General features: G+C 38.3%; 1 protein-coding gene and 1 long non-coding RNA gene across 2 annotated transcripts in view; one reads left to right on the top strand and one right to left on the bottom strand.

Annotated features, from left to right (window-relative positions):
- LOC106075951 (RNA-binding protein 42-like) overlaps nucleotides 1–25926 on the top strand; it is a 64841-nt gene that overhangs the window by 25254 nt on the left and 13661 nt on the right. The window lies entirely within an intron of this gene.
- On the bottom strand, nucleotides 984–24272 carry LOC106054691 (uncharacterized). Its single transcript, XR_001215449.2, has 4 exons — nucleotides 24128–24272; nucleotides 7314–7609; nucleotides 3374–3520; nucleotides 984–1443 (listed from the first exon to the last, which is right to left on the bottom strand). It is a non-coding gene; the product is annotated as an uncharacterized LOC106054691 (long non-coding RNA).

Raw genomic sequence — 25926 nt, 5'->3', positions numbered from 1 at the left:
GAGACCTGCTTCTATTTTGTACGGCACTGCATGTGGTGTTTTGGAGTCCGTCTTTCATTTCAAGTTCATCTCAGGATATGACGTCATATTTTTTTAAAAAAGATATTCTGGGTAATTGTTCTCCTACATATCATCTCAAGGTTGGCCGCACAAAACGATGCACTCTTCCCGGAACTTCCCGGATACGCCCCTGTAAGTTTATTCATCTCTGTCCTGCTAACTTTATTCAGGGGCGGATTTGCGTCAAGCAACTTATTTCAGTCGGAGCTCATCCGATGGGCAAAAACAAAGCACACACACACACACACAAAAACAACTTTCAATGGACATGATTTATTGTGAGCATAAATTTATTCATGAAGAAATCGAACTGTATAATTCTGGAAATGTTCGTGTATGTATGGCTTGATTAGGGTGCTTGTTTTTTGGAACTTCAAGCGACATTACCTTATTCACAGGCCTACACACTGGGTGTGGAACTATAAACTAGATCGTGCTGAGTTGTACTAATGTGTCACTACAACAGTTCAAAGTTGGCATTAACTTTATAATACTAGAAAATATCGAGGCGTTTGCTGGTAACTAAAGGTAAACAAGTCAGTGAGTGCAGTCTAGCGTTTTAAAAGTATTTAAATGTGTTTGCATCATATCAAACTTGTTGACAGAAGAGTTACACGAGCAAAATGAAAACTGAATATACCACTGGATAGGTCTTGATTAAAACCTAATTTTTTAATTTTCATTTCCAAATAATTATATAACGTTTGACATATGAGAAGTTCGTTTTACAAGTCTGTTAGATGGAGGAGTCTGAAGTGTTTGGGACAATCTCTTCCCTTCTAATACACACGCGCGCACAGACACATTGGAAAGAATGAGATAGCATGGAAAAACGAACAACTTTAATTGTCTGATTGCGTGTTGCTGGGAAATGTTGGATTTTGGAAAATTAATATTTTGCACATCTGTGTATGTGTGACAGCTTTGAAAAAAAAAAAAAGGATAGAGTTTTTCCTTTGCAAATAAATTCAAAGTTTGATAATTAATGTGTAGGAAATGTCACCCATTCGTTTTTCATTCAGTGTCATAGAATATAATGTTCTCGTATTATAGATGATAATGTTCCTGACATGATTGTAGGTGTTCTTTTGGTTCCCTCTGTTCCCTCTGTTCTTCCATCATGTCGACTTGCATTCTTAAGAAAATTTTTGTTTCAGAAGTAGAGACCTTTTTTTAAAAAAATTTTCTTGAAAACACCAGCTCCAAGGAGATTGAAGTCATTTAGAGTCCGCGGCAAAGGCGTATCCTACATGCATGATGACAGGTTGATGTTATGTAGAAAGTTGCGTTCCGAAATTTAAGAAGAAAAAAAAATATCCACTGTTTCTTGTATGTGTTAGTGACGTAGGTGATGACGTCATCGACGCGTCGTTGTGACTTGAACTGTAGGGAGAAAAAAAAATTACTTTATATTCAAGCGACAACGAGACATAAAACACTGAGCCGAGGTTTACAAATATAAAAAAAATTACAACCTATAAAAAAAAAGCTATGAAAGACAATGGCTCCTTCTTTCTAGTGCCATTAGAGAATGGAACGGGTTGCCTGAATCAGCCTGGCGAACCACTCTGCTATCACGTGGGCTCACGTAGAACGTAACTACTTTCTGCATTGAAGGATATAGACCCAGAAGTGACCTACTCAATGGCGGTAAGGGGGAAAAAAAACAGGCTAAAAGATAGGTGGCATTGTCATCATTTGTTCATAGGACATACGACCCCAGAACGAAAGACTGAAAGGTTGTGTTATTGCAGTGTTAAAATATATTATTACCTAAGTCCTTTGACTTGTAGCACCAAACTGCTGGTAGGCCACTAAAACGCTGTACGCGCACTATATCTTGACTAATAAAACTTCAAAAAAAAAACAACTTGACTAACTTCCTTGTGAACAAGACTAAATAGAACTTTATTTAGAATTGTCACGGCCTGGTTTTTATTGTAGGCGTGATGACGCGAATGTCTCTGTGTGTTGTAGATACCTCTTCTGGTACTACTATAATGTTCTTATCTAAATACTTTCTCACACGCACCTAGAGTTGCAGGTGCGTGAGAACACTAACATACTGAACTCTCCAACCACAACTTTTAGAATTATTAATAGACTCCAGGTTAGCAGACATGTATTTTATTGACACAATATATATGAAATATAATTCACAATAATGTAGACGACATCAAGTGGATATGAGATCAAATAACTGTTGCGGACTTAGGTAATAATATATTTGAACAAAATCTTAACTCACTACAAATAACACAACCTTTCAGTCTTTCGTTCTGGGGTCGTGTGTCCTATGACCAAGTGATGACAATGCCACCTATCTTGTATTATTCACAAACCAATAGTCACCATAGAAAGACGCACTCCATAACAATGAGGTAGTTTAGCCATTTGTAAGTCACAAGTTTGTCTTTGAATTTGATCTTTTCTATCTTTTCGGTCATCTTTTCAGTCATCTTTTCAATCATTTTCTCAGTCATCTTCTCAGTCATCTTTTCAGTCATCTTCTCAGTCATCTTTTCAGTCATCTTCTCGGTCATCTTCTCAGTCATCTTTTCAGTCATCTTCTCGGCCATCTTCTCAGTCATCTTTTCGATCTTGTTCCAGAGCTTGTTTTTTCCCTCTAGAAACCTCCGCCAAGAACGCCCCTCATGTTTGCTTGAGTTGACTTTTTGTTTAGTGACGTCACTCTTGATCTTAAAGCTTACATAAACATTTGTATGAATGCTATAAAATGAAACACTGTAGATCCCCCCCCCCCTTTCTCTCACTCTAAACTCATTGCATGGAAAGCACATGGGTTAAAGTATTATTTTTAAGAGATTTTTTTTTATGCAGTTTTAAGCTAATCATTTTGTGTTCATATCTCTCTCATTATATAGAGGTAGCCAAAGGATTTCCGTCCGTCTCTCTACTCTAGTATTGGATAAAACAATGTCTAATTTATCACATCTACTACATTAGCTCACATTGCATTCACTAAACATCACAGAGAGGAGGCTAAACATCACATAGAGGAGGCTAAACATCACATAGAGGAGGCTAAACATCACATAGAGAAGGCTAAACATTACATAGAGGAGGCTAAACATCACATAGAGGAGGCTAAACATTACATAGAGGAGGCTAAACATCACATAGAGGAGGCTAAACATTACATAGAGGAGGCTAAACATCACATAGAGGATGCTAAACATTACATAGAGAAGGCTAAACATTACACAGAGGAGGCTAAACGTCACACAGAGGAGGCTAAACGTCACACAGAGGAGGCTAAACGTCACACAGAGGAGGCACACCATTTACTGACCCACAAAGTATTTCCCTTTTTGTAAATAGTGACAGCCTTAATTAACATGATGAAGTTGCCTGTCAGCTGAGGTCAGTATGTCCAGTAGGTGCCTGCTAAACTCGCTTTTACTCTTTCTTTTGCCCATTGTACCTGGCTCCCAGCCTCCTGGAGAGAGAGAGAGAGAGAACACAAGTGTATAGTACGTATTGATTACATTTATTTGTATTAGTTTTAGTTTGTTACAACTCATACAAAACCTTGAGCTCTATTGGGCGCAATGAACTGTTGTCTTTTGGATTAGCATTGTTAAAGTTCTGGCTCATTTCATTTGGATTTAGAATTGAAGCATAACTGTTGGTTAAATGTCCATTTCTTTGGATTTAGAATTGAAGCATAACTGTTGGTTAAATGTCCATTTCTTTGGATTTAGAATTAAAGTACCGTATCACTGTTGGTCAAATGTCCATTTCTTTGGATTTAGAATTAAAGTATCACTGTTGGTCAAATGTTCATTCTTTCGATTTAGAACTGAAGTAGAACTGTTGGTCAAATGTCCCTTTCTTTGCATTTAGAATTGAAGTAGAACTGTTGGTCAGATGTCCACTTCTTTGGATTTCATTGAAGAATAACTTTTGGTCAAATGTCCATTTTTTTTTTTTTTGCATTTAGAACTGAAGTATGGGATGTATGACTATTGGTTGGATGTACATTCTTTTGATTTATAAATACATTGAAGTGTAGCCTCGAGGGACACGGCGAGTAGAGATATTTAAGTTTCCAACAGAACATTCGGTTCACCACAAGTAAACACAAGTAAAGAAACACAAGCACTGCTAATAATATGAAGTGGCTGGCGTAGCAGTTGATGATCTATTTTTTTTTTTTTTTTTGAACATATCATTGTTACTTTTTTAATTTGTCAACGCTTATTAAATTTTACAAAAAAAAAATTAAGTTTGAACTTTATGCAAAATTTGAAAACCCATTTTCATTACAAATCTATTTTAATTGGACCGATAATTTTTAATAATAATAATAAGTCTCAATGTCATTAAGCAACCTGTCCCAATGACGAGTCATCAATTACAATCAACAGAACAAGAAATAGAAATAGCAGAAAATTTGCATATGCTAATTGCTCAAGATGAAAACGTTTCTGGATATAAACGATCCCCACTAGGACCACTATCAATATGTGGTGTCAATTAGAACTGCATGTTTCCCTAGAAAGTTTCTTTCATCTTGTGGGTTTATAATTGTAGGCTTCTGGTGTCATTGATTGTTGAGAAATTGTTTTCAAAAAATTTCGACATTTGGTAGCTTCGACGGTTAAGTCTTTGTTAAAGCACTCGGAGTTCCGTATATGATCCTTGATTTAAAAAAAAAAATGTTTCCAGTGGGGTAAGATTTGATGAAGAGTTGGCTTCAATTAGGTTTGGGGTTAAAAATCTTGAGTCAAGTTTTTCTTCGTTATCAAGGGATGCGTGTGCAAAGGACTCTGTCATTAGAGCTTGATCTATTGTTAGAGCAGTAGAACTAGGTCTATTTTCACAGTGACTTTGTGTGTGTGTGTGTGTGTGCGTTGGTATAAACTAGCTAAGGTAATCTTTAAGGTTTGTATGTTTTATGTCCTAAAATTTGATTCCTATTTATAACTGACTTTACACAAATACCTTTAAGATGTCTACGTTCGGCAATCATATAAATACTTACCGTATTCCCACAGTTTACTTGGGACATCTTCTTAAATACAATAGAGATATCTATTTAAACATGGTCTATATTCAATCGAAACCCCAATAGTGGCGTGTCTTATTTGATACAATAGAAAGATCCTAGGTATCACCTACAAACACATCATCACAAATGAGGAAATTCGAAACAGAATTACAATGGTCATTGGGCCCCACGAGGATTTTGCTGACCACTGTCAAAACAAAACAACAACAAAAATGCAAGCTAAAGCTATAATCGCCATATCATTGTTCGCAAAGACCTTCCTTCAGGGAACAGAACCAGGAAAAAGAAAAAGAGGCAGACAGAGAAAGCGATGGGAAGACAACATCAAAGAATAGTCGGGCATGTCATTGAAAGAGATTCTAGAGGCAAAATACAGATCGGCAGATCTTGTGTGGCGTCCCAACGGTACAAAAGACTTAGGGTTAGGTAAAGATAATATTCAATGGATATGCCTAATTGTGGCAAGTCTAATTAGAGCATTGATCTATAGCTAATCAACACGCCTAGTTGTGAAGTTCACCTCTATATCCTTGTTGTCTCTAAATCCCAAACATCCTCTGTCAAGTGTTAAGGTCAGCTCCGCCTCGACCAATGACACCAAAATCAGAGCCTGGTCAAACGATTGAATTACAAGAGTACGCCTTGCCTTCCCTGCCACATTGATGGATAGACTCTCAGGTTTTAGGACAATGAAAAGGCACCACCTCCCCGGCTCCCCCCCCCCGTCCCGAAAAAAAAAGTCTGTCCGACTTGAGTGCTTCCACTTGTCCAGAGTGGTTTCCCTTGATATTTAATTGAAACACCACCTTCCGATTTCAGTTATTACCGTACAAGGGGAGACTATCCTGAACGTTAATTGAACTTGAACAAAAAATTCAGGCCCGCTGTGACTTGATAAGTTGTCTTCGCTTGGATCATAAAACTTGGGCTGTAACATATTCTATGTGCTTCACTTTTCGTTAGTCTTATAAACATAAGATTCTCTTCGATAAGTTTCCCGAAAAGTTCAAGGGCACTTATAGACTAGCATGCTCTAGACTAGCATCTCACAATCTAGATACGTTGTCTGTTTGTTTTAGCATTAGACGTCGAAATGTCTTGCTCAAATGACATGATCTGTTGGAGGGATGAGCCCTCACATAGTAGCTGGTCACATTTTGGTAACAGGACATGAACAGTCACTAGATGCGTGCATATTTTAGAGGAGAATGGAATGGGTTGCCTGAATCAGCCAGAAAAAAAAAAACTACTTAGTTTGGCACTGATCACTCGGACCGTTTATCAAAGATCCTCTCTCTCCGTGAACTTGACCTTGCTATTGTTTCTCCACGTTCACTCTAAAATTCGTACCGCCAGATGGAGCTTCATCTTATGCAGACGATCTCCCCCATCGAGCCCAAATTCGTCGCTACTTTTAAGCAAATCACGAAGACCTCCGTAAACATTGTTTATTTGTATTTGATTCCAATGTTCTGCGCGTGTTTAGGTACACCTTTTTGTGTGACTTCCGTTTAAAAGTTGCCTTTACTTTATGATACTTGCTCAACAGTGTTATAGAAGTTCATTGGCTATTCATTATTAATAAAGTTAAAAGTTCCCCTTTCAGACCTTGCGATCTATAGGGCAGATGATGTAAAGGTCATCTGTTTCTGTAGTCTACGGTTAACGAGGGTGTCATGTGACCAGTACTACGACCAACCATTTTCACTTTTCCCTAACGAATGAGCTGGGTGGACTCAGAGGCGCCCTAAGATCCCGAAATTTAAAATGTCAGTGTTCACTAGGATTCGAACCCGGGATCCCCGGGTCAGAAGCCAAGCGCTTTACCACTCAGCTACTGCGCCTCCTATTCATTATTACTATTGCCTCGAAATTGCTTACATCAACAGATGAAAGTTGTTACTTCTTAAGTAAAAGTTGTTACTTTTGATGTAAAAGTTGTTACTTTTGACGTAAAAGTTGTTACTTATGAAGTAAAAGTTGTTACTTATGAAGTAAAAGTTGTTACTTATGAAGTAAAAGTTGTTACTTATGAAGTAAAAGTTGTTACTTATGAAGTAAAAGTTGTTACTTATGAAGTAAAAGTTGTTACTTTTGACGTTAAAGTTGTTACTTTTGACGTAAAAGTTGTTACTTATGAAGTGAAAGTTGTTACTTATGAAGTAAAAGTTGTTACTTATGAAGTAAAAGTTGTTACTTATGAAGTAAAGGTTCTTACCTGAAGTTACTAAACTTGGAATGCCACTATGTGACCCTCCCCTGTTCCTCGACAAGTACATTGGCGGCGGCGGCGGCTCCCTCCTGGGTGCCGGCCTGCTAATGCTGACCACCGGTACAGTGTCCAGCCCCCCAGACATGTGCATAGAACAGCTGGGCCCCCAGCCCGAGCAGGCGATGAAGTACTGGCGTTTGTTGTTTGGTCCGGCGGTCGTGACGGACAGGGTTAGTGTCAGGGCAAGGAGGACGCACACGATCTGTCTTTGGCTGGGGCACGTTGTCACTGGACGGGGCATCCTGGGGAGACAAAGAATATGTTTGACATACAAGAACTGCCAGACAGACAGACAGACATTTCTTACATTTCAGCTGTCTCCTACAACGTGAATTAATAGAACTCACAAATACTGCTCATGATTATTTGGAAATTGGGACATTTTAGATGGAACTGTCATTAGGGCAAATGTCAACCTCCGCTAGATGGCACTTTTTGGCGCAATAGTTTGTAGATACAGGAGGTCGTCGGGCTACTTAGTTATTATTATTATTATTATGTTAGAAAAGAACGAGTATTCATTCTTTGGCGCTGCCAGGGTCGAGTTTTGTTAAAGGGAAACAAAATTCATCGTAGTCCCTTTATCAGTTTCCACCGAGGAATTTTCTGGTGATGTGGCAGGTCTGTATTAGTACCGCCATCTGACAGGCAACGAAGATGTTCCTAGGAATGCCAAGGGCCTTGAAGGTATCTGTGAGATCAGTTGTTATTATCTCCTCGTTTAATATAAGAATGTGGTATATTGATGTGTTAGATATTTTCCATACACGCTTATTCTCTAAGCCTAGATTCCCATATTTTCTTTGTTTTTCCAACTCAGTTTTTCTTAAATTGTGAGATAGTGGGACGGCGATGTCAATAATGGTAGCGGCTTTTTTTTCTTTTTTATCGATGAGCAGCAGATCAGGGCGATTAAAATTTACCGTTTTGTCGGTCAAAATAGGCCTATCCCAGTACAGCAGATGATCAGTAGACTCAAGAACCTCTTGTGGTATTTGTAATAAGGAGGAGTATCCTTACCGATCAAATTATTATTATTATTATTATGATTACAGACATTTTGCAAACGCTTTGAAAAAAAAAAAAAAAAAAAGAACACATTGTTCTTAGTTATGTTAACAGATTGTTGGTCAGCTTTCAGTAAGTATTTCACTAGTATTCTACTGAAAGTCTACTCGACCGTAAAGAAAGATGTCATGCATGGTATAATGGTAGAATAAAACTGCCCCCCCCCCCCCAAAAAAAAAAAAAAAAAAAACCCGCGTAGGTGAATGACATCTCAGTCTGAAAGTCAATGTTTCCAAATGTTTATTTTGCTACTGTTCTTGCGTATTTGTGCAAGCAATGACGTCACGTGGCTTTTAGTTGTTGTTTTTTTTTTCATATAAACACCACTATCTTATCTTATTTTATCTTATCTTATTTGTTTGAGCTTCAATCGTTTACAGCTCCGAACTTCAAAGACAAGCTTGACCAAAACAGCATGCCTACACGAATGCTAATTACAACAGGTTCCTGGTTCGTGTTTTTGTAGAGGGAGGGGGCACTTTTTTTTTTTTTTTCGCGCATGCGCAATCTGGTATCGATCCAACGGACATCGTGATTGTCTGGTCATGTTTGAGACGTAAAGGCGTGTCTATATATTGTTGTTACATTCTTTGGCGTCGTTGTTTTGATTCAGTGGTTTTGTTAATACACTTTTTTTTTTTGTTATGTATTTTTCTCTTTCATCGAGTTGATGTTTATATCATAAAAGCAAAGTATATTTACACTTTAAAAAAACAAAAAAAAAGCAATATAACGGAAAGTACTGTACAATCACTGCCACATCTCTCAATACTGCAAGATATATCTCCCTTTTTTCTATACATGTAACAAAATTCTTTAGCACTAATTAATTAATTAATTGGTTTCAATGAATAATTGTACGAAGTTCTAACTTGATCCGAGAATGGGAAGCTGGAGGGAAAAAGAGGATAAAAGAATGCACCCTGAGAGACGGAGTGAGTTACAATAAGCTTTGTAAAAACAATGACATATAGATGAGATGTTCTCATCAGCCTGGGGTGAGGGGGGGGGGAGAGCATAGTCATTTCCCACACTTGTGTCATAGGTCTCAACAGCGCCAAAAAAAATGGTCGAGTCCTATTGAATTAAGCCTTTGTGGCTACATTATTTAAAAAATGGTCGAGTCCCATTGAATTAAGCCTTTGTGGCTACATTATCAAAAAATGGTCGAGTCCTATTGAATTAAGCCTTTGTGGCTACATTATCAAAAAATGGTCGAGTCCTATTGAATTAAGCCTTTGTGGCTACATTATCAAAAAATGGTCGAGTCCCATTGAATTAAGCCTTTGTGGCTACATTATCAAAAAATGGTCGAGTCCCATTGAATTAAGCCTTTGTGGCTACATTATCAAAAAAATGGTCGAGTCCCATTGAATTAAGCCTTTGTGGCTACATTATCAAAAAATGGTCGAGTCCCATTGAATTAAGCCTTTGTGGCTACATTATCAAAAAATGGTCGAGTCCCATTGAATTAAGCCTTTGTGGCTACATTATCAAAAAAATGGTCGAGTCCCATTGAATTAAGCCTTTGTGGCTACATTATCAAAAAATGGTCGAGTCCCATTGAATTAAGCCTTTGTGGCTACATTATCAAAAAATGGTCGAGTCCCATTGAATTAAGCCTTTGTGGCTACATTATCAAAAAAATGGTCGAGTCCCATTGAATTAAGCCTTTGTGGCTACATTATCAAAAAATGGTCGAGTCCCATTGAATTAAGCCTTTGTGGCTACATTATCAAAAAATGGTCGAGTCCCATTGAATTAAGCCTTTGTGGCTACATTATTTAAAAAATGGTCGAGTCCTATTGAATTAAGCCTTTGTGGCTACATTATCAAAAAATGGTCGAGTCCTATTGAATTAAGCCTTTATGGCTACATTATCAAAAAAAAAAATGGCCGAGTACTATTGAATTAATTAAGCCTTTGTGGCTACATTATCAAAAAAAAATGGCCGAGGGCCATTGAATTGAGCCTTTGTGGCTACATTATCAAAAAATCGTTGAGCCCCATTGAATTGAGCCACTGAGGCTACATCATTTAAAAAAACGGTCGAGTCCCATTGAATTGAGCCTCTGGGGCTAGATTATTTTAAAAAATGGTCGAATCCCATTGAATTGAGCCTCTGTGGCTACATAATTTAAAAAAAATGGTCGAGTCCCATTGAACCCAGCCTCTGTGGCTACATTATGCATGTGGGAAGGCTTTTCAAGGGGCCGGATATGACTAGGGAATAGCCTTGTCATCACTTGCCGTACTTGTAATTTGGCAGCCAAAGATTTGTTAAAGATCTCGAAGCTTCCTCCCAATCAACGTCTGCAAGTCTCGTGGCTAATGTCCAGGGGTCATAGGTCATCCTGTAAGAATTTTTTTTTAGACCCTTTTATTGTCACGTTACCATTGAGAGAAATCTTTAACTTGACATCTGCCCAAAATAGATTTGCCCTGCATCATGATCCTAGAAATCCATTTCAGTCTTAAAGATCAGAATTGGTCAATTATATTTCCCAGATAACCTTGTTGAAAGACAGGGTTTGTCCATTGTGTTCTACGCTAGACCAGTGGTCCCGTTTAATTTGTGTGTGGGCGGATACCAAGTGGCCGCCCCCTGTTCAGTCAACGCTTCTCAACCGTTGTTATAAACTATTTGGTTTGTTTTTAAAGTAACCCACTTGTTTGTTTGCAAAGTAACTCCTTTGTTTGTTTTTAAAGTAACCCACTTGTTTGTTTGCAAAGTAACTCCTTTGTTTGTTTTTAAAGTAACCCACTTGTTTGTTTGCAAAGTAACTCCTTTGTTTGTTTTTAAAGTAACCCACTTGTTTGTTTGCAAAGTAACTCCTTTGTTTGTTTTTAAAGTAACCCACTTGTTTGTTTGCAAAGTAACTCCTTTGTTTGTTTTTAAAGTAACCCACTTGTTTGTTTGCAAAGTAACTCCTTTGTTTGTTTTTAAAGTAACCCACTTGTTTGTTTGCAAAGTAACTCCTTTGTTTGTTTTTAAAGTAACCCACTTGTTTGTTTGCAAAGTAACTCCTTTGTTTGTTTTTAAAGTAACCCACTTGTTTGTTTGCAAAGTAACTCCTTTGTTTGTTTTTAAAGTAACCCACTTGTTTGTTTGCAAAGTAACTCCTTTGTTTGTTTTTAAAGTAACCCACTTGTTTGTTTGCAAAGTAACTCCTTTGTTTGTTTTTAAAGTAACCCACTTGTTTGTTTGCAAAGTAACTCCTTTGTTTGTTTTTAAAGTAACCCACTTGTTTGTTTGCAAAGTAACTCCTTTGTTTGTTTTTAAAGTAACCCACTTGTTTGTTTGCAAAGTAACTCCTTTGTTTGTTTTTAAAGTAACCCACTCTTTGTTTGCACGACATGCTTCGGGTGTTGATTCAGAAGATGATTATATCCTAGGGCTAGCCGGAAATTCCCGCAAGACGACGGGAGACGGCAGAGGTCAGTGTTTGAACCCTGGACCATCATGGCTACAGTCCAGGGCGCATATTACATGGCATATGCAGGCAAAACATTAGTCTCCTCTCTCTAAAGAGTTGTCTGCCTTGCACAAAATATGTTTGCTACATTTCCCTACCAAATGATCCCCTAAGCACGCCTCGTTTCTACCAGGGGTGGATGATCTCTGGAGGAAGAGCTCTCTGTCAACATAGAACTATAACGAGCGTTTGGATGTACACTGTGAATCAAACGGTGGCCGTTCTTTAAGAGTTTAAGATTTCAAAACCCAACCGCAATTAGGACACACTTTTTTTTTTCACACAGACCCAGACACACTCAGACACTGAGACACTCAGACACAAACACACTATTCAGTATTATTACGTTCAGGGATACCTTTGTTCAGAAGGCCTAACATTTACTGCTACCTTTGTTCAGAAGGCCTAACATTTACTGCTACCTTTGTTCAGAAGGCCTAACATTTACTGCTACCTTTGTTCAGATAGTTTAATATTTACTTTGTTCAGATGGTCTGATGCTTAGTGCTACCTTTCTTCAGATGGTTTAATACTTAATGCTACCTTTGTTCGATGGTCTAATAATAACATCATTACATGAGTTCCCAGCATTTTTTTTTTTTACAAAGCTCTGGTACAAATTTTGAACACGTTATTTCTCCCACACCCATTCTCGGATCAAATTTAAACTTTACACGATTATCAAATGTACCTAACAAAATATGAACCAAATAAAACTATTAACCAATTAATCAATTAATTACTGTTAATGATTTAGTTTGATACCTGGAGTTGTGGAGTGTGTGTTTCCTAAGTGATAATGAGGTTAAGCGATTGTTTGTTAGCTGTGCAGTGTAGAATGATCAAAAATGATCTGAGGTCATAATTTATGTGAAGAACCGCAGACGATCTAGAGACGTGAAAAGACTTAAGACGTTTTTTTTTTTTCTGAGTTGGATTTTGTTTAAACTATTAGTTTATTTTATTACTATTAGATCTAAATCTTATTTCATGTTCAATCTGTGTGTTCGGTAATAACATTTATTTTTGAGTTTTTTTTTTGTTTTTGTTCAAAAGGGAAGTTTGTTCCAGTTATTTACACTTTGGTTATTCAACATATAATACGCCTACATCGGTTTAATTGTTACTAGCTGTTAGCTACAAGCGACCGACCAACACAAAAACTAAACTGAGGAATTGATTCTTCAGTATTAAGAGCAGTATTCGTTGTTTTGTAAGGTGTTTTTTTTTTTGTTTTAGGTTGGAAGGTTGGTAAAAATTTTAGTCTTTAAGTAGGCCCGGTCATGTGACCCATTCAAGCAAAGCTTTGTTGTTGCTCTCGCCACGCAGTAGAATAACGCTTTTATCTCCCTTGATGATTATTATAACTTATTTGCAAACATTTCTTATAACGCTATTAATGCAGTGACGTCCTAAAGACGTCTAGCTCGCGGGTTGTTCATCTCTGCACATCTATGTATATCGTTCAGCCGTAAATAATCTTGATCTAACTTCTAATATGTCTACACATTTGATCCGCAGAAAACCCAATCAGATATATTCCTCAGTACCCACCCATGCGGAAAGTTGTATTAAAGAAATATGACGGTTCTATTTTCGTTGTTTTTTTTTTCCTTTGCTCGCGTATTAATCTTGATTAAGAACTACTTTCGGGTGTTTGCAAACAGCTTCAGCGTCAAAGTGTTGGCGATCTTGTGACGTCTGAGCGAGAGAAGACGGCAGTGAAAGACGGTATCTCGCTGTCGGTCTCTAGTGGAGCGTTTGATAGTTTGAAGTGACTTCCCCGGTTGACCTTGACATTGATGGTTGGTTGGGGGTGTTAACACGGCAGATCAACTCCCACCACTTTTTGAATCTGTCATTCCGTGTGACTATGTGGTGACTATTCGCCTGAAGATGTACGTAAGGATACCAACATTGTTTGTCCAACCCCAGGGTTCATTGACATGTGTGCCGTTCACCCCAGGGTTCATTGACATGTGTGCCGTGTACCCCAGGGTTCATTGACATGTTTCGTGGACTCGTGTATTCCAGCGTGCAGTGTCATGTGCCGTGTACCCCAGGGTTCAATTTAATGTACTCCAGGGTTCTATGTCAAGTGTCGTGTACTCCAGGGCTCATTGCTGTTTCTTTTACTCCAGGGTTAAATGTCTTGTGTCGTGTACTCCAGGGCTCATTGCTGTTTCTTGTACTCCAGGGTTCAGTGTCATGTGTCGTGTACTCCAGGGCTCATTGCTGTTTCTTTTACTCCAGGGTTAAATGTCATGTGTCGTGTACGCCAGGGCTCATTGCTGTTTCTTTTACTCCAGGGTTAAATGTCATGTGTCGTGTACTCCAGGGCTCATTGCTGTTTCTTTTACTCCAGGGTTAAATGTCTTGTGTCGTGTACTCCAGGGCTCATTGCTGTTTCTTGTACTCCAGGGTTCAGTGTCATGTGTCGTGTACGCCAGGGCTCATTGCTGTTTCTTTTACTCCAGGGTTAAATGTCATGTGTCGTGTACGCCAGGGCTCATTGCTGTTTCTTTTACTCCAGGGTTAAATGTCATGTGTCGTGTACTCCAGGGCTCATTGCTGTTTCTTTTACTCCAGGGTTAAATGTCTTGTGTCGTGTACTCCAGGGCTCATTGCTGTTTCTTGTACTCCAGAGTTCAGTGTCATGTGTCGTGTACGCCAGGGCTCATTGCTGTTTCTTGTACTCCAGGGTTCAGTGTCATGTGTCGTGTACGCCAGGGCTCATTGCTGTTTCTTGTACTCCAGAGTTCAATGGCATGTGTCGTGTACTTCAGGGCTCATTGCTGTTTCTTGTACTCCAGGGTTCAGTGACAAGGTTATGGAATATAATGGTATAGAACACTTGAATGTGAAGGTCAGTAGATCTGAACTAATGTAGAGATTCCGCCCGCCCCTCTTATACCGTGTCAGGATGCTATCCATTTTATCATTCATTCAGTCCATTTGTAGATGACTATGTGTCAATAGGTTACTGGATCACGAGAAGCGACACCCACTCCGTTAGTAACAAGCTGAGATGTCCACCCACGCAAGAGGTCACTGAGGCTGACCACTCAGTCCACTAGTTGATGCAGTTATAGAATAGTGCAAATGTTGGTGGACATGAATTGCTTTCACTAGGACCCAATGGTCATTGGATCGCTGGGCATCTCTTCAAAGTCACGTGACAGAATTAGCCACACACTACTCAGAAAACAAATACTTCTACTAATTTTACTGGGATATTGGTTGAACCTAAAGTTTCTTAAAGAAAGTCAATAGATCGACTATTTTTAGCAGTAGTGATGGTTAAGGGGCAATCATCGTTAGCGCCATTCTATGGTAACAACAAAAAAATAAGCATAAAAATACTTTAAAAAAACAAAACCGTATACGAAGTCTAATGGTATCATTTAGTTTGGATCAGTCAAGTAATTCGATTCTTAGTAGATCTAGACCAACAATAATCTGTGTGATTAATAATATTTTGTAGCAATTGTTTTTGTTTAGCGCTATTTCATGCTTTTAGCTTTCTCAATACGCAATAATCCTATCACTTGTCTGGACAGAGTTGGGAGATGGGTGGGGGGAGGAAGGAAGAAAGGGTTATCTGGGTGGATTTTACCGTAATTATATAGGGTTTTTTTTTTTTTAAGCATTCAGGTACTTATGACTAGAGAATATTGTATAGTTATATATTGTTTGTTTCAATTTAGAGCGGCGAGCTAATAAGCTTATAGGCTTGTAAGCCTTCTACCACTTAAAGACAATTAAAATTTCTTTCGCTTGTTCGAGATACCAAAATAATTATCCACCAATAGTTTATTAACTGATTAGTTAATTTTTTTTCTATTGATTCTTGTGTTGTCAGGTAAAAGAAATAATTGTGCAAAATTTCAGCTTGATCTGAGATTGGGTGTCCGAGTAATAACGTGTACAAACTTTTTACCAGACAGGTAGACAAATTGTGTTATTATAAGGTTTGTGAAAAGAATGCTTAAGAGTTATATCCAGTGTGTTTCGATATTACTGCATTGTATGTACTGTATGTGATAAATTGATATGATTGGTGTTTCTTGATATAAAACTAGTTTTCGTTGAAATGAATATTTCACCAAATTAAATATATTGTTGATAATTTAATAAGTACAATTTAATGATGTGACCCGCTTCCCAATGTCTTGTGCGTGCATGCGCTATTGAAGCCTCGACGTACTAAATAACTGCTCTAATGATGAGAGCTCGTTCAAGACCTGAACTGGGAGGAGTTGAAATGTCAGCCAATGAATTGTTTAAAGGCGGGCCAGACATACGTCCAGGAAATGAACCCCCCATTGAAAGGTCACCACTGATGACAGTCTGTGAGCAGGCTGTCGTCTGAGATAACAACTTTCAACTATCCTTCTGTTCTACTGAGTCGGCCATTCAGACATCTAGTAGAAGTTCCAATTTTTGTCTAGTGAGTTTTTTTCCCCTCTCTAACTTTATGACAATCGAATACTTTAGGACTTCCTGCACATTACGATATGTTCTTTTATTTCCTGTGCGATGTAGATCTAGAGTCTCTAGATCGTTGAGTACACAAATATACATCTGAAAAAAAATATATATGTTATATTCATTATAATCAACAAACAGCCTAGTCTTCCTGATATTATAATCAATAAACAGCCAAGTCTTTTGACGTCATAATCAACAAACAGCCTAGTCTTCCTGACATCATAATCAATAAACAGCCTAGTCTTCTTGACATCATAATCAATAAACAGCCTAGTCTTCCTGACATTATAATCAATAAACAGCCTAGTCTTCCTGACATCATAATCAATAAACAGCCTAGTCTTCCTGACATCATAATCAATAAACAGCCTAGTCTTCTTGACATCATAATCAATAAACAGCCTAGTCTTCTTGACATCATAATCAATAAACAGCCTAGTCTTCCTGACATCATAATCAATAAACAGCCTAGTCTTCTTGACATCATAATCAATAAACAGCCTAGTCTTCTTGACATCATAATCAATAAACAGCCTAGTCTTTTTAACATCATAATCAATAAACAGCCTAGTCTTCCTGACATCATAATCAATAAACAGCCTAGTCTTCCTGACATCATAATCAATAAACAGCCTAGTCTTCCTGACATCATAATCAATAAACAGCCTAGTCTTCCTGATATCATAATCAATAAACAGCCTAGTCTTCCTGACATCATAATCAATAAGCAGCCTAGTCTTCTTGACATTATAATCAATAAACAGCCTAGTCTTCCTGACATCATAATCAACAAACAGCCTAGTCTTCCTGACATCATAATCAACAAACAGCCTAGTCTTCCTCACATCATAATTGATCACCGTCTTCTGTCTGTGACTTGCTTGTCACTGCACCTGATTGACGCTCCAGGTTTGCCTAAATCCGCAGTCTGTTTTTTTTTGTACTGTCTCGTGTTTGTATACCTTCTATGACGTCATCGTTCCTTAGCTACGGCATTTCAATCTTCCCATTTCACTTGCAACCTCTCGGCGAACGATCAAATGTACAGCCCTGGAGTGTGGCTGGGGAATGACTGTGATACTGTTTCGGTACTGAGGTTAGTCTAGTCAACTGTTTGTGAAAGCTGAGACAAGAATAGAACATTCCCAATCAATAGGAACATTATTTTCTTTCATTAATTCGTGTTTTAGAAAATTAATTACAGTTTTTTTTTAATTACTCGCTTCTCACATTCACGCACGCAATCAAAATAAACGCAGTGTAGAGCTGATGATAATTAAAGAGTAGATTGAGGTAGAGAAATAGAGAACAGATGCAGAGAGAGAAAGAGAGAGAGAGAGAGAGAGAGAGAGAGAGAGAGAGAGATTTGCTTTTGTAAAGAAACACTGATAGTTTTTTTTTTTTTATATTTTGATTAATATTTAATTTATTATTATTTTTTTTTTTTTAACTTTTGGTTTTGTGAGGAGAGACAACTCTAATCAAGTTATTTAAATCACGTTCTTGATGTCACGCTATTACAGACCGCGTATATTTCATATCAAACTCACTCTGACCCAGAGGCGTAGCTAGGCTGGGGGCAGGGAGGGAGAGAATTTGAAAATCCCCCGCTTGAGGGGCGCCCCCTCCAATGAGTGTTACATAAAATATTTAAATTTTACGCAAAATGCAGGAGCCCCTAAAGAGGTCACGCCCCCAAATTCCTATCTACGCCACTGCTCTGACCAACACATAAACAAACTTTACATTCAGTTTAACCAAGTAAAATCACTAGTCTGGCAACACCAATCTCGGCAACTTTGTACCAACTAAAAAACCAGCACCCAGTGGGACATTCGAGGCACATATAGCGCATTTTTTAAAATTGTATTATTATTTTAATTTATTTTTGTATATGTGAGAGGTGATACTACAATACCAGTTAATCTATTATGCTCAGACCCTCTGACCAAATGTAAAGCTTAATACATATTGTTATGACATGATTAGGAATTAGTTATTTGTTTCGGGAATAGGGGAAAGTTTTACTTAGCGACGATGACGTAAATTTGGATAAAAAACAAGAACGCTCTAAGTGACGCAAAAAGAAGACGCTTCTTGTAGAGTAGTAGACTTGAGTACAATAGATACACGGATTTACGGACATAGCTGACATCGGAGGATTCCCTTCTTGAGTATTAAATATCTTTATAGAACAACATATCAGCGTCGACTACATATTTGATTGTTTCGGCCTTTCGCCGGTGTTATTAAAGTAGTTGAGTTCAGCGTTACTTCCAGTCAGATCTACACTAGATATATTTCCAAGAATCAACACCGCGCGGAGGCCTTAACAATATACAATTGGGTATAGATCACTATAACAAGTCAACAAACAAAATGAGAGAGTAAAGAAATACATTTGTCTGCAGTAAACTAAGTCTCAAATAATTTGTAACCTTTTTAACAAAATAATTACTCAAATTGAACTCTACTTTGTATAAGTATTCAGCTACTTCTTAAATTGGATCACGGCGACAAACGGTTCCTAAAATTTTGTTTCCATCACAGAAAATAGATTTAATTATTTTAAAAATTTTAAACAATAATTATAATGACGTTTTTACAATATTCAAATATTCAACTACAATCCTGATATAACAGGCAGGTTCTAGGAAGTTTGTATGTTGATGACCTTGATATTGATTCTGGGAAAGATTATAGGCATGATGGCCGAGTAATTTAATGATCTATTGGGGGGGGGGGGGGGAATTGAATCCTAGAGACCCTGTGAATTATTTCGTTTGTCCACCCAGCTTAAACAGCTTTAGTAGCTTTTATTAATTTAGGAACCTTAACACTACTTATCTATAAGAAGTCGCAGATTTATAGAAAGTCTTGAATTGAAATAAATGAACATTTTTTCCAGCAACTGTTTCATAGGAGGGAACTGCGGTGAATTCTGGTCAGTAGTTTTATGAACCGTCTGTTGACCTTTGAGCTCGAGGCGGCTTGAGTTCGAATCCTGATGTTGGCATTCACTAGCAGCTGTAGCTGTGTAACACGTCAACATCTGAGTTTCGTAGACAAGGTGACAGCTGGGTTAATTCTTGAACTTCATCCGAAAGCTTTGGATAACATCTCATTGTGTCAGTCTCTCTTAGTCATTGATAATCGTTTTAAAACAAACTCTAAAGTATTAGTTAATGTCAAGTCTCACTCTATCAAAGTCTCAGGTCGTGTGTTTGGAGTCTTTTCAGGCTTGTGACGAAGGCCAGTCTGTATTGTAGTCAGCTGTTGATGCCTGTCAGATTATGACATATTACTCTGCAAATGTATGAGTTTCTTGTTCGGGCGTATTACAGTGCCATTAACTTACAACACACACTGAACACATCAATTGTAACAGGTAGAAAGATAGAGTCCTCAACACTGATGAACAATTAAATAGTATTTAATCCATGAAAAGGCCACAGTCTAAGTCTCTGTCAATAAAACACGTCTTTACCCTATACAATCATATCGCTAACTGATTTTCTGTCTCAAAGAAGCCTCAAACTCAACTAAGTCAAAACGTCACTAGTCCCGTTCAATATACGTCTACTATGGTGCGTCTCTACCTAATTAAAATATAAACTGAGTCAAAACGTCACTAGTCACGTTCAATATACGTCTGCTATGGTGCGTCTCTACCTAATTAAAATATAAATTAACTGCCTAACAGATTCTCAGACTAAAGGGGCGAGACCTCTTAGAAACGATGTTCTGTGTACAAAGAGGAAAAAAAAAAGCTTTCTCTACTTTTTAGCGCTCACCAAGTTTAAACATCAGCTCGGGCACTTTTTGTGAACTCCTGACATGGCTTTGACCTGGACACATAAACGTAGGTCTTACAACAATTCAAACACCAGGGATGTATGAAGAACAAAAATATACATGTAATAAAAGCAATCAGAATAGACTGTAAATGTTGACAACAATATTAAAGTGTTATATATACACCACCATGAAACTTGTATAGTGCTTATATGATTCAAAACTCCGGCCTCTGACAACAATCTCTCCCAAGGGTTGTCACTCTACTTTAACTAATAGACTAATGAAATACTAATAAATAAACCTAGAATTCGTTATATCCTACAACCAAGATTCTGTCAAGTGCTATTTACAAAACTATCTACATCGCATAGACCAGGGGTTCTCAACCTGTGGGTCGCGACCCCTTTTGGGGTCGATTGACCATTTGCCAGGGGTTGCCTAAGACCATCGAAAATATGGATTGTTATTGTCTATCCTACAATTCTGTATTTGTGTATGGGGGGGGGGGGGTCGCGGCAGAGTGGGGGATTGTAAAAAGGGGTCGCCGAGCTTAAAAGGCTGAGAACCGCTGGCATAGACAATCATCGCAGCACTACTTTCTGTCCTGTTCTAGAACCTCTGGTTCCCTCTGTTCCTGGGTGATAAGCTGTGGTGTGCAGTACTTTCTATTTGGAGTCGTGTGCATCTAGTCTACTTTGAGATCTGGATACAACGAATCACATTTAGACGAAAACAAAAGTTTTATGTTTTGTCATCGCTAAGCCGTGGCACTATCAAGATCTGGTGGAGATTTTGTACGATCAACTAAACAATGTCAAGGACACTGAATAAAAAAAGAATTGCTCTGTTTCAGTTTTCCAATCGTCGAAGAGGTTCTAATACTTCCTGTGTGTTGACATTTATTGTGTGCTACTATCGGAACAGCCCATTGCTGTTTTTACATTTACTGATGAATAGTGTTAGTAGAATCTTGGAGGGCGTGATATGGAGCCTACCTCGAGTGTCCTGGCTTTGACAGTGAAAATTTTTGGTCAGTTTGGAAACGGGCCAAATTTTGACTCGCGGTACCTCGCTACAGGAAGGAAGAAGAAACTGTGTTGCAGACTGCCCCAAACTTGGTGGTCTCCGTCTCGACAGGTCAGGTGAGCCATGGGTTCTTGACCTGTATGGTGACACCAAGTGCATTACGCACAACAGCAGGTGGGGGGGGGGGGGGGGGGTTCTGTCCAGGACTTTTGCAAGCGAGGATTTGGTGACTTGGACTGTGTGTGTGTGTTTCTGGTGTAACCATGAGTAAAGGTGGGCGGGTATTCTGATGAAATCACGAGCTGGTCTGTCGCAGTTGAAGTTAATAAATACTGGTGTGAAAGATGAAGAGGAGACAAAGGTAGAGACGTGAGTCAGAGAGACGTGAGTCTGAGAGACGTGAGTCACAGAGACGTGAGTCTGAGAGAGTTGAATCAGACGTGAGTCAGAGAGACGTGAGTCTTAAAGACGTGAGTCTGAGAGAGTTGAGTCAGACGTGAGTCAGAGAGACGTGAGTCAGGAAGACGTGAGTCTTAGAGAGTTGAGTCAGATGTGAGTCAGAGAGACGTGAGTCAGAGAGACGTGGGTCAGAGAGACGTGAGTCTGAGAGACGTGAATCAGAGAGACTTGAGTCAGAGAGACGTGGGTCAGAGAGACGTGAGTCAGAGAGACGTGAGTCAAACGTGAGTCACAGAGACGTGAGTAAGACAGACGTGAGTCATAGAGACGTGAGTCAGACAAACGTGAGTCATAGAGACGTGAGTCACAGAGACGAGAGTCAGACGAGATTCAGAGAGACGTGAGTCAGAAAGACATGTATTTCGTAGAGTGAGTACTATCCTGTTTCAGTTGTTCAGGTTATCATACGTTCAGTCTCGTACTTCTCCATACATCTCTACAGTGAAGTGGAAAGCTGGGTAGATTTGCAAACAATTATTATACTCTACTTTTAAGTCTGGTCGTGTTTATTTCAAATATACTTTAAGAATCTGGCGGTTGAGTTGCGCTAGCTGTTTGGAGCTACAAACCAACGACCGAGGTATCAACAATGATGATGACAATCACAATAAACGTAAACATAAAGACAAGGGGAGAAAGAGAGTTTATGTAACACAGTCTCGTAGGCGGCCCCTGCTGGTCAGGTTACTCACATGGAAATCTCAATGACTTTGTAATCACCCCACCGGTACATAAAGAAGAGTGTATATATTATATGACAGTCAGTGTGTTTATGTACAAATGGATGGAAAGTAATACAAATTTGGCATGAAAGAAATAAGTCCCTGGCTATAAAAACGAAATGTTGTATCAACTATTGATTACTGACTCTGGCCGCCTAATACCATTCTTAAGTTACTCAATGATTCTTTTCACTTTTTGTTGTTGTTTTTTTTAAGCTTGTATGTACATACCATACACTTAGATCTACTACTAGACTGGAAACCCGAAATAAATTCTTATCCGCGACTGATCGCTCGTGAACATTGTGTAGAAAGTTGAATCAAGGCGTTGTTTTGTCAAGTAGTTCAAAGAAGTAATTTTTTTTTCCAACCCTAACCTATGTAACATATAATTTTATTTTTTAGATCTAGATCTAGTCATGATCTAGTAATTGATTATCAAAATATACAAAACAAATCACAATTTAGTGTTGCATTCAGTCTTTTGATAAAGAAGATTATGTATCTAAAAATTGCAAAATAATAATTATGAGACGAGAGTACTCTTATTTTTGATGTTCAATTACTAGATCTAGATCTAAAAATTAAATTATATGTTACATAGGTTAGGGTTGAAAAAAAACAGCAACTTTACTTCTTTGAAATACTTTACAAAACAACGCCTTGATCCAACTTTCAAAAAAAATTTCACATTTTTTGTAGTGTTAGAAAGTCTCCATGTCCAGTCTAGATATAGTATATATAAGTCTATGGTATATACATAATTAATTTTTTAAAAATCGTTTCACTTTCTGAAGATTCTAAATGGCTGCTACACTTTTTTTCTTAAAAACGAAAAGAGAAGTCTGATTGCGGCATTACACTATGCAACAGCGTTTTCCATGAACCGTTTCTTTGATCTTGTTTTAAAAATGGTTTATACGTGTATGCATATATATAAATACATACTTAAAAAACAAAAAAAAGTGCGCTCTTAATAGTCCGTAAAATTGCCGTTGCACCTGGATCTATACGGAAATTGAATTGTGATTAGCAACAGGGCATCTGGTTTCCGTGGAGAGAATACTGACAACACAAGCGACTTTTATATATAGGTGAAGTTTAAGCCAATTTTATTTGTCATGTGAGGCCTCGTTCATTCTCACTTTGTTGTTAATTGTTTTATTTCAGTTTCGTAATTTACTATCCGTGTAAATTTCCTGTGCTCTCCTTTTGATGAAATAATCATAGTTACTAGACCATTGTTTCCTAAGCTGTGTTCCGCGGAACACCAGTTTTCCGCGAGTCCTGAATAGGTGTCCCACGAACTACGGGAATGATTAATTAGTGGGCCACAACGTGAATTAATCTCTCTAAAAAAAATAAGCAAAGTGTTCCGCTAAAAAACTCGAAGTGTTCCGTCAAGGAAAAAGTTTGGGAAACACTGGACTAGAATGATTTCAACTAAAATTGTAATGTTGTTTCTTCGGTACATTAATCTAGTGTTTCCATTTTAAAGTCGTTTAATGCAATAAATGTATTTCCCTTAGAAATCCGTGTCACGCTAAAAATGGAAGTAGAACAAAAATGGGAAAATAATTGCGTGAGTTTTAATACCGCGCTGAGAGAGTCTACATGTAATCAAGAAATGACGACCCAAGAATGCTACATATTAGACTGGTTAGACTAGACTGAGGTACACGTCACAGCGATGACATTGAGACTCACAGATCAAACTCACCTGCTGGTCTTTTAAGATGTCCAAATCAAAGCGGTGAAATCGGAGCAGTCAGGGGAAGCCACTTTTATATCACAAGGGGACATCAGCCGATCGATGCTTCATGCTCTCTAACGAAAGTGGGGGCGGCAGAAATTATTCTTTTGTACCGCCAGATTGCCAGAGATTCTCACATCGTACGGTGGAGTCCCATTAAAAAAAATTCAATCTCCTGATTGTCAATGATTCTACAGCCGTTTTTTTTTTCCTAACCACAGCGAACATTCAGTGGAACAGCAATGTGCTTGTGGGATCAAGCTCGGATCAAATTGAAATCTTTAATAATTATTCATGAATCAATCAAGACATTAACCAATGGGTTAATCAGTTGTTTTTTTATATAGAAAAAAAAGACAGAGAAATCTTGCAGTATTTAGATTAATGGCAGTGATTATGCGGTGCTTTCTTTTATGAACGCTTTGGTGTGTTTTTTTTTTTAATCTAATATTTTGCTTGTTTCTTTTATTTGTTTTCTTTCGGAATTTTTCTTACCCCCTTCCCTCTTTTTTTCCCCCTTTGCCTGTTTGCGTTGAGCTCCTTGTTGCCGTTGTCTTTGCATGTGCGTGTTTGCAAGCGGAGGGTATTTGCCAAGCTAGAGCCAATGTATCATCTCTGCCTGTGATGCCGTCTGTTGCTGGGCCACCAGCCTGCTTCCTCCGGGTAATCGGTTCTAGGCGAGTCTCTCCAACTGTCTCCACGTATTGGCCTTTTGCTTCATAATACTGGGAATTTGGTATGTCACATTGGAATTACTTCATATGGTGAGTCAGCTAAATTATAGTTCAACCCGAGTAAAATTTGGTTAGCTAATTTTGCATAAACCCAGCATAGAATAAAAATAAAAATCACAGAATAAAATAAATACATTATTTTTTTAAAGAAAACAAAAAAGAATTAAGTTTTAATTTGTTTTAACAAAGGGAAGTAACTGTAAAAAAGAAACCTAGATTACGTAGCGTTAAGTAGTGAATCCAAAGCTAGTATTTGTGGACCCGTTTTTCCTAAGCTGATTGGAGCTCGTGACTAGAATGTATTGGAAGGGTCTATTCATTGCTCACATAGTAACTGTGGCTTTATTTTCAGTTGTGTGCAAATATAGGGTATCCACCAAAGACACCGTGCGGCGGTACCACCCGGGTCTTCTACGTGTCGATTAGAATATACTGGAACCAGTGTCGGGTAGGGAAATGGTTCTATCCTCGGAAACTGATGCCGCCTACAACCAGGACATTGTCCATCTTTTTTTTTTTTTGTCTCTCCAACGTACTCCGCAGTAAATCAGATGTGTGGAAATATTTGTAGTTAGTTGATTATGGAACTTGGCTTGTCACATCAGACCAGGGGTTCTCAACCTGTGGGTCGCGACCCCCCAGGGGTCGCCAAAGACCATCGGAAAAATGAATTGTTTGTATCTATTCTTCTATTGCTTTATGTGTGTGCCGGGGGGGGTGGTGCGGTAAACAGGGGGATTGTAAAAAGGGGTCGCCGCGCTTAAAAGGTTGAGAACCGCCGCATCAGACGATCCCTCGGTGCTGCAGTGTTTCAACAGTTGGATATTTTCCACTAGAACTGGGTAGTTGATGAATATGGAACTTGGCTTATCACATCAGACGATGCCTCGGTGCTGCAGTGTTTCAACAGTTGGATATTTTCCACTGGAATTGGGTAGTTGATGTTTGTAAAAACAGTTCTATTTTTTTGTAATATCTTTATATGAAAAGGAAAGATGAGTTGATAGTTATAGTTGTAAATAGGTCTAATTC

This window comes from Biomphalaria glabrata, chromosome 14 (genome assembly GCF_947242115.1).
Source record: "Biomphalaria glabrata chromosome 14, xgBioGlab47.1, whole genome shotgun sequence".
Classification (NCBI taxonomy): domain Eukaryota; kingdom Metazoa; phylum Mollusca; class Gastropoda; family Planorbidae; genus Biomphalaria; species Biomphalaria glabrata.
The sequence above is the reverse complement of the archived record's forward strand: the minus strand, read 5'-3'. Positions and strand labels throughout refer to the sequence as shown.